Genomic DNA, 8,726 nt, shown 5'->3' on the forward strand with positions numbered 1-8,726 from the left:
TGTGCTATAAATTTATAAAGATTATCTTACATTTAGACTGTTTCACATTTCTCACTATAATAATAAAAGTGTCTTCAATTTCATTAGGATAAATATTTCTTCATATCTCAGATTATTTCTTTAGAATGGCTTCATACTCCAGCTATCATTAATAATATACCACAAACAATAGTAATACTACAACTACTATTGTAGTATATAGCTAGGCACTATTATGAGTGTCATTTCATTTGATCATCTCAAAAATCCCATGAGGAAGCTTTCGTTATCCTCTTTTTGCTAATGCAGAAATCCAATCTGAGGCTAAGTAACTTGATATTAGTTAAAACAAGCAAACTAAAAAACACTTTGCCTATTGACTAAAGAGGTTTTAAGGGCCATGCTGCCTGGGTTTAAAGCCCACTTCCTCCCTTTACTGCTTATATGGCTTTGGAAAAGTTATTTAAATTTTTTGGGGGGACTTAATTTTTTCATCTTTAAGATGATGATATTTAAAAGTGCTTTAATGTTTTATTGTGAGAATTAAACAAGGGATACATGCCCAACATTTAAAGTAGCTCCTGGTTAGTAAAAATAGCTTAAGGAATGTTTGCAAATATGAAATTGGAGCCTTCTGAGAGGACTATAACATTAGAATCCCTAAAACACAGTACACTGACAATGAATCCAAGCAGTATGACTAACTGCGCTATTTCCTTTATCTTCTACAGAGTTTTCAAATATGTGTACATATATATTCAGTTGGATTTGGAGGCAAAGAAGCTGACTGTTTTCCAATACCAGGGTACTTAGAAGGCAGAAGCATTAGATCAGCTCCCTGGAAGACATTTGAGATCAGAAAGAAATGAGATCAGAATGGAAGTTCAATAGTAACAGGTGATTAGAATTTCAGTAGAAAGATAACAATAAAAATATATCCTACTTTATGTAAATGCAGGTATGAAATTTCCTGAGAGACACTGATTAGGGCATTGGAGTTAAATTTAAATATATTTCAACAAAATTTTTAGCTCAGTATGAAATGATGATGAATGATTAGATTGGGTGGAAAGCTGAATTCAGTTTTGGACCTGTTGAACTAGAGGTGCACTCTGTCTTTTAAGTAAGGAATTCCCATAGAGCTATATGTGCAGTTCACCTCATAAGGATAAGGATTCGACATATAAGTGGAAGTAGCTGATGCATGGTTGACATGGAATTATTCATATTTCTGCTTCATGTATATATATGAAATGTATATATACCCATTTATGTTAGTCACTCAATCGTGTCTGACTCTTTGACAACCCTATGCGCTGTAGCCTACCAGGCTCCTCTGTTCAAGGGATTCTCCAGGTAAGAATACTGGGGTGGGTTGAGAGTGGGTTGCCATGCCCTCCTCCAGGAGATCTTCCTGACCCAAGGATCGAACCCACGTCTCTCTGTCTCTGATATTTACAAAAAGTAAAATATATATTTTACTTTTTGTAAATTCTAAAGTATATATGACAAAATATCAAGAAATAAAACTAAATCAGAGGTGGAAATATCTGAGAAAAAGAGTTAAAATTTGTAGCGCTAAATGAATGACAGTAAGTTTCTGTGGAGATGAATGCAAACTATTGAGTACAATACTTTGCTGAAAGCTTGAGTCATCAGTAGGGTAAAATCTATAAAAATAACTAGGACTGAAGGAAATTTGAACAATTATTTTATCCTTTAACATATTTTAGAATTTTTACGACTTTTAAAGTTTTAAAATATTTACAAGTAATATATTTTTACGTTGGATAAAACTATATATTGAAAATATAGTTATTTCAACTCTAAATGGAAGTGGAAACAATTAGTTTTATTCCACAATTATTTTATCTACTTGAGCACAAAATTCAAACTCTTAATCATATCTTATTTAACCCTATCAAATTTTAAATTAAGAGAATTTATGAATTATAATATAAAAGTCTTTAATGAAACATTTAGTCACCTGAGTTTTCCAAGGTATTATGTCCATATTTGGAGCAGGCAATGGCACCCCACTCCAGTACTCTTGCCAGGAAAATCCCACGGACGGAGGAGCCTGGTGGGCTGCAGTCCATGGGGTCGCTAGGAGTCAGACACGACTGAGTGACTTCACTTTGACTTTTCACTTTCATGCATTGGAGTAGGAAATGGCAGCCCACTCCAGTGTTATTGCCTGGAGAATCCCATGGACAGAGGAGCCTGGTGGGCTGCTGTCTATGGGGTCGCACAGAGTCCGACACGACTGAAGTGACTTAGCAGTAGCAGCAGCATGTCCATATTATCAATTTGTATTTATAATGCAAAACCATATGTACAGACTTTCAGCTTAACACAATCTAAATCTGTTATTTACCTTGAGAAAAATAGAATATAATAGAAATATAATCAAGATATATACATGAAATTTATATATTTAGGAATACTTTTAGTTTGCGCACATTGAAAAATCACTGGAGGTTTATGGATAAGAAGGCTTGATGTCTTTGAGATCTGGTTGTTTAATAGTAAAGAGCAATTGGAAAATTAAGGTTAATTTGAGGGCTAATGATGTTTTCATATCAAATTTCCTATATTTTATTTGTAACTTTTTCATTGATTGAAAGATTCTTTGACATCTGTAGTGCTTACAATTTTCAGAAGTTTCACATATATGATTTCATATAATCCCATAATAGCACTTAAAAAAAAAATAGTCCTCTAATCCTGTATTGCCTCTCCCCTAGCCCTCTCCCCACTGTTAACCACTAGTTTGTTCTCTGTATCTGTGAGTCTGCTTCTTTTTTGTTTCATTCTCTAGTTTGTCATATTTTTTGGATTCCACATATGAGTGATATCATATAGTATTTCCTACAAAATTTTCAGTAAATGTTATTTGATTTGTTGGTGAAAGTGATGTATAAACAGTATATAATAGAAATAGACAAGAGTTTTGTTTGAGGCAAACCGAGTACTATAGCCCAAAAGATAGGCTCAGGAAGCATCCATGTTGTGCTCTGCTGGACTACAAAATGAGGAAGACTTACAAAGACAAAACTCACAAAATTACATATGCTATTATATTTGTCAAGATGACTGGAACTGCCAAGAAATAAAGGTGCTCTTTAAGCAAGGATTTTGGGGTCTGAAATGTTTGCACAGTTACAAGGGAAGAACATGAGACTGTAAGGTTGTAGCTGGCAGCTGTTGGCTGATATTGTTTTGAGAATGGTTGATGGTATCCTTGAGTCATGCAATACAGAAAATTCAAATTCTCAGTGATGCAGGAGTGCTGTGAACCATATACAATGATCATTCCTCTCCATCTTGGGTGCCTGAAACACAGTTAATTTTTGATTTTTATATGCCTTTTTTTCCCCAATGGTTAAAGTAGACATGTGTACGTGTGTTAGTCGCTCAGTCATGTCCAACTCTTTGTGACTCTATGAACTGTAGCCAGTGAGGCTTCTGTCCATGGAATTCTCTAGGCAAGAATACAGGAGTGGGTTGCCATTCCCTTCTCCAGGGGATCTTCTCAACCCAGGCATCGAACCATGGTCTCCTGTATTGCAGGCAGATGCTTTACCATCTGAGCCACCTGGAAAACAGACATAGAATGCATATTTAATAGGCTATTTTGGTTAACTTGGAGCTCAAAATAAGTTGTATATAAGCCAGGATCATTCTAAACAAACATTCTAAACAAACTTTTCTGATCACCTTATTATTATCACTCAAATAACCCTTCTTTTGCCTCTTTCTCCTGATTTCCGAGACCTAGTATCATTGTCCCTTTAAGTTCTTCTCTAGTGCTAGTGCTAAGTTGTTTCAGTTGTGTCCAACTCTTTGTGACCCGATGAATTCCTCTTGTCCATGGAATCTTTCAGGTAAGAATACTGGCATGGGTGCCATTTCCTTCTCTGGGGGATCTTCCCAACCCAGAGATTGAACTGCATCTCCTATATCTCTGAAATTGACAGGCAGGTTCTTAACCACTAATGCCAGCTATACCAGCCTTAAGTTCTGTACCCATTGTTATAAATGCACATCTCAAATGTCCTACAGTCAGTTGTGAGCTAGAGTTGTCCCGTATTTGCTCAAATGGGTGGATTGCTAAATTTTTAGCAATTTGCTCAAATGGGTGGATTGCAAGAACAGAAGAATTTGTCGTTAAAAACTAAATTATAGTATAATTAAATAACTTAAAAGCAAAATAAATACTTAGAATTCATCACTTCCCAATTGTTTTACTACATTCTACTAGTGTCTATATTTGAAGACATGTACAAATGTTGTGGTTTTTTTGTGTTGGAACTGCTAATTTAATAGTGTGCCACTTCACATTTGTCCCAAACACTGTATTCAGGGCTTCCCTGGTGGTTCAGATGGTAAAGAAACAGCCTGTGAATGCAGGAGACCCTTGTTCAATTCCTGGGTTGCAAAGATCCCCTGAAGAAGGAAATGGCCACTCCAGTCTTCTTGCCTAGAGAATCTCATGAACAGAGGAGTCTGGCAGACTACAGTACATGGGGTTGCAAAGAGTTGGCAGGACTGAAGTGATTTAGCATGCACACACTGCATTGAGTAAGGTTATGTTAGTATCTTGAAATCAACAATGGTGAGGATATTTATACTCCTGAAGTTGACATCTGTTACAATTCAGAATTTTAGAGTTATTTTTGTTCCTCGGATAGCTAATTGTTAAACATTTACTAGCATGCAACTAACTACAGGTAGAATGAATGAAAGTTTTGCTATGTTATGCTTATATAATGTCTTTGCATTTTGAAAGGATAGTTAGAAATCCACGCATAACTTGGAATAGAATTGTTTGCATTGTACTTGTTCAGTAAAATTTGTATTTTAGGCGAAAGTTTCTCCTGCATCTCATAAATCATACTCAGTATTCAACCAAACTTTGTCTACTCAAAATGTTGACTCATATCTCATGGATCTGCTCATTTTTTCTTTTTTTGCAACACTGTACCTAAATCACAAGAAAAATCCATTGATCAATGCCGATGTTTTGCATTTTGGAATATGAAACAAATATATTTAGGATCCCTCAGAAAATGCAAATATATCATTATTTGCATTAATGATAAAACATTAAAACTATGTATCTCCTTTTAGTATGTAATCATTATTAAAGAAAAATATAAAATAGAGTACTTGCATAAAAATGTTTATTGGGGTTGTGGATAAAATATAATTGTCTTTATTATAAAAAGATTGATTTACAACCTCATGAAATAAGCAAAGAGGTTTGGTCAGCTTACCAATGTGTTTTGAAGCAAAATACTTATATATGACTTAGTCTGACTTTATGGTTATTCATGATAAGGTGAATTTTAATTGAGTTTTATATAGCATTATGATAAAATATTTTGTTTTGTATCACCTTTTTAGAATAATATTTACCCAATATAGATTCCTATATGTAAAGAGTTTCTTAATTTTTCTGAACTAATTATCACATATATATACCTATTTCTTGGCATTTAAGTTTGGAAATTATGTTGGGTGATATACTTTCTGTAGATCAATATAAAATAGTTGATATTCTTATAATGTATCATGTGTTTAAGTGACAAATTGTGGAAGACAGGCTCTGAGATTAAAATTGGCTTCTGGAAATTGCAACACCTAAACAAAAAAATTTACATAATGAGAACTTAATTCTCCTTTTCTCTTGTTTTTGTTCACTCCCTAAGTCCTGTCCCACTCTTTGCTACCCCACAGACAGCAGCACACCAGGCTTTCCTGTCCTTCACTTTCTCCTGCAGTTTGCTCAAACCCATGTCCATTGAGTCAGTGATGCCATCCAACCATCTCATCCTCTGTTGTCCCCTTTTCCTTCTGCCTTCAATATTACCCAGCATTATGGTCTTTTCCAATGAGTCAGTTCTTTGCATCAGGTGGAAGTAGGAGCTTCAGCTTCAGCATCAGTCATTCCAGTGACTATTCAGAGTTGACTTCCTTTAGAATTGACTGCTATGATATCCTTGTAGTCCAAGGGACTCTCATGAGTCTTCTCTATCACCATAGTTCAAAAGCATCAATTCATGTGTTCTCAGTCTACTTTATGGTCCAACTCTCACATCCATAATTGACTACTGGAAAAATGATAATTTTGACTATATAGACCTTTATTGGCAAAGTGATGTCTCTGCTTTTCAATATGCTATCTAGGTGTGTCATAGCTTTTCTTCCAAGGAGCAAGCATCATTTAATTGCATGGTTGCGGTCACTGTCTGCAGTGATTTTGGAGCTGAAGAAAGTAAAAAATTTCAGTTGTTGTTTCCACTTTTTCCACATCTGTTTCCCATGAATTGATGGGAACAGATGCCATGATCTTAGATGTTTGTATGTTGAGTTTTAAGCCAGCTTCTTCATTCTCCTCTTTCACCCTCATCAAGAGGCTGTTAATTCCTCTTTGCTTTCTACCATTGCTGTGGTATAATCTACACATCTGAGGTTGATATTTCTCCCAGCAAGCTTAATTCCATCTTGTGTTTCATCCAGCCCAGCATTTCACGTGACGTACTCTGCATATAAAGTTAAATAGAGTGATAATATACAGCATTTATGTACTCCCTTCCCAATTTTGAACAAATCCATTGTTCAATGTCAGTTTTAACGGTTGCTTCTTGACCTACAGACATATAGGTTTCTAAGGAGACAGGAAAGGTGATCTGGTATTCCAATCTTTTTAAAGAATTTTCAAGTTTGTTGTGACCCACACAGTCAAAGACTTTGTGTTATTTGTTGTTCAGTTTCTCAGCTGTGTTTGACTCTTTGCGACCCCATGGACTGCTGTACGACAGGCTTCCCTGTCCTTCACCATCTCCTGGAGTTTGGTTAAACTCATGTCCAAAGGCTTTCGTGTAGTCAATATAGCAGAAGTAGATATTTCTCTGGAATCCCCTTGCTTTCTGTATGATCCAACAAATGTTGGTAATTTGATCTCTTGTTTCTCTATCTTTTCTAAATCCAAATTGTACATCTGAAAGTTCTTGGTTCGCGTACTGTTGAAGCCTAGCTTGAAGGATTTTGAACATTACCTTGGTAGCATCTTAAATAAGTGTAATTGTATGGTAGTTTGAGCATTCTTTGGCATTGCCTTTCTTTAGGATTGGAATGAAAACTGACCTTTTCCAGGCCTGTGGCCATTGATGAGTTTTTCCAAATTTGCTGACATATTGAGTGAAGCACTTTAACAGCATCAGCGTTTAGGATTTGAAATAGCTCAGCTGAAATTCCATCACTTCCACTAGCTTTGTTTGTAATACTTCTTCCTAGGGCACACTTCACTTAATACTCCAGAATGTCTGGCTCTAGGTGAGTGACCATACCATCATGATTATCCAGGTCATTAAGATCTTTTTTGTATAGTTCTTCTGTGTATTCTTGACACCTCTTCTAATATCTTCTGATTCTGTGGATACTTGCTATTTCTGTCCTTTATTGTGCCCATATTCGCATGAAATGTTCCCTTGTATCTCCAATTTTCTTGAGAGATCTCTAGTCTTTCCCATTATATTGTTTCTTCTATTTCTTTACATTGTTCACTTAAGAAAGCTTTCTTATTTCTCCTTTCTATTCTCTGAAACTCTGGGCATTCAGTTGGATATATATTTCCCTTTCTCCTTTTTATTTTGCTTCTCTCCTTTTCTCAGCTATTTGTGAGGCCTCCTCAGGCAACCACTTTGCCTTCTTGCATTTCTTTTTCTTTGGATGGTTTTGGTCACCACCTCCTATACAATGTTATAAACTTCCATCTATAGCTATTCAGGCACTCCATCGATCAGATCTAATACCTGAATCTGTTTGTAACTTCCACTGTATAAAGGGATTTGTTATGTTATACCTGAATGGCCTAGTGGTTTTCCTTATTCAATTTAAGCCTGGATTTTGCAACAAGGAGCTCATGATCTGAACCACAGTCAGCTCCAGGACATTTTCTGCTGACTGTATAGTGCTTTGCCATCTTTGGCTGCAAAGAATATAATGAATCTGATTTTGCTATTGTCCTTCTCTTCTATCTCTTCCTCAATCACACACCACCCCTTCTTCTTCTTGTTTATTCACGTCATCTTCCATGACTAGCTCATTGCTATAAACAGCAGAAGCTCTGAAAATACTTATGCAAAACTCACACATTTCAGAACATCTGTAATGCCCTCTTGTTGATTTTGGACTAGATATACTAACAACTTCTTCTTCTTTTTTTTTTTTTCCCCAGGGGAAAGCGCGAACGCAGTCCCCCACTACCACAAATTATGCAGTCGAGTTTCCCACATTTGGGGAAATCGCAGGGGTCAGCGCATCCGGAGTGCAATGGATAAGCCTCACCCTGGGAAAACCACCTTCGTGATCATGGTATCTCCCCTGCCAGGTAAGTATATACTAACAACTTCTAATGAATATAAAATGTCAGAAGTAATGTGATTTTTCTTCTGAAATTAAATTATATAAAAATTAAGGCTTCCTTCTTCTAAGTTAGTATCTCTGGCTGTCTCTCAAATTGCTTTTACTTGAGAAAGCCAGATACATTTTTTTGAAACAGCCCTTTGGAGAGGTCCATGTGAGTATGGGCAGAAGGCAGTATCAAGACTTGAAAATGGATCTCCCCCAATGGAGCCTTGAGATGATTGAAGTCATGGCTCACAAATAATTGAAGCTTCATGAAAGACCTTGAGCCAGAGAACCCAGATTCTTGATGCATAGAAACTGTATTATAATAA

At 36.0% G+C, this 8,726-nt stretch overlaps 1 non-coding gene across 1 annotated transcript; it reads right to left on the bottom strand.

The window, feature by feature from the left end:
- Positions 1–8,221: 8,221 nt before the first annotated feature.
- LOC129658223 (U1 spliceosomal RNA) lies at positions 8,222–8,385 on the bottom strand. Its single transcript, XR_008717322.1, has one exon. It is a non-coding gene; the product is annotated as a U1 spliceosomal RNA (small nuclear RNA).
- Between the last annotated feature and the right edge of the window lie 341 nt (positions 8,386–8,726).

The sequence above is a fragment of the Bubalus kerabau genome, chromosome 7 (genome assembly GCF_029407905.1).
Source record: "Bubalus kerabau isolate K-KA32 ecotype Philippines breed swamp buffalo chromosome 7, PCC_UOA_SB_1v2, whole genome shotgun sequence".
Lineage (NCBI taxonomy): Eukaryota > Metazoa > Chordata > Mammalia > Artiodactyla > Bovidae > Bubalus > Bubalus kerabau.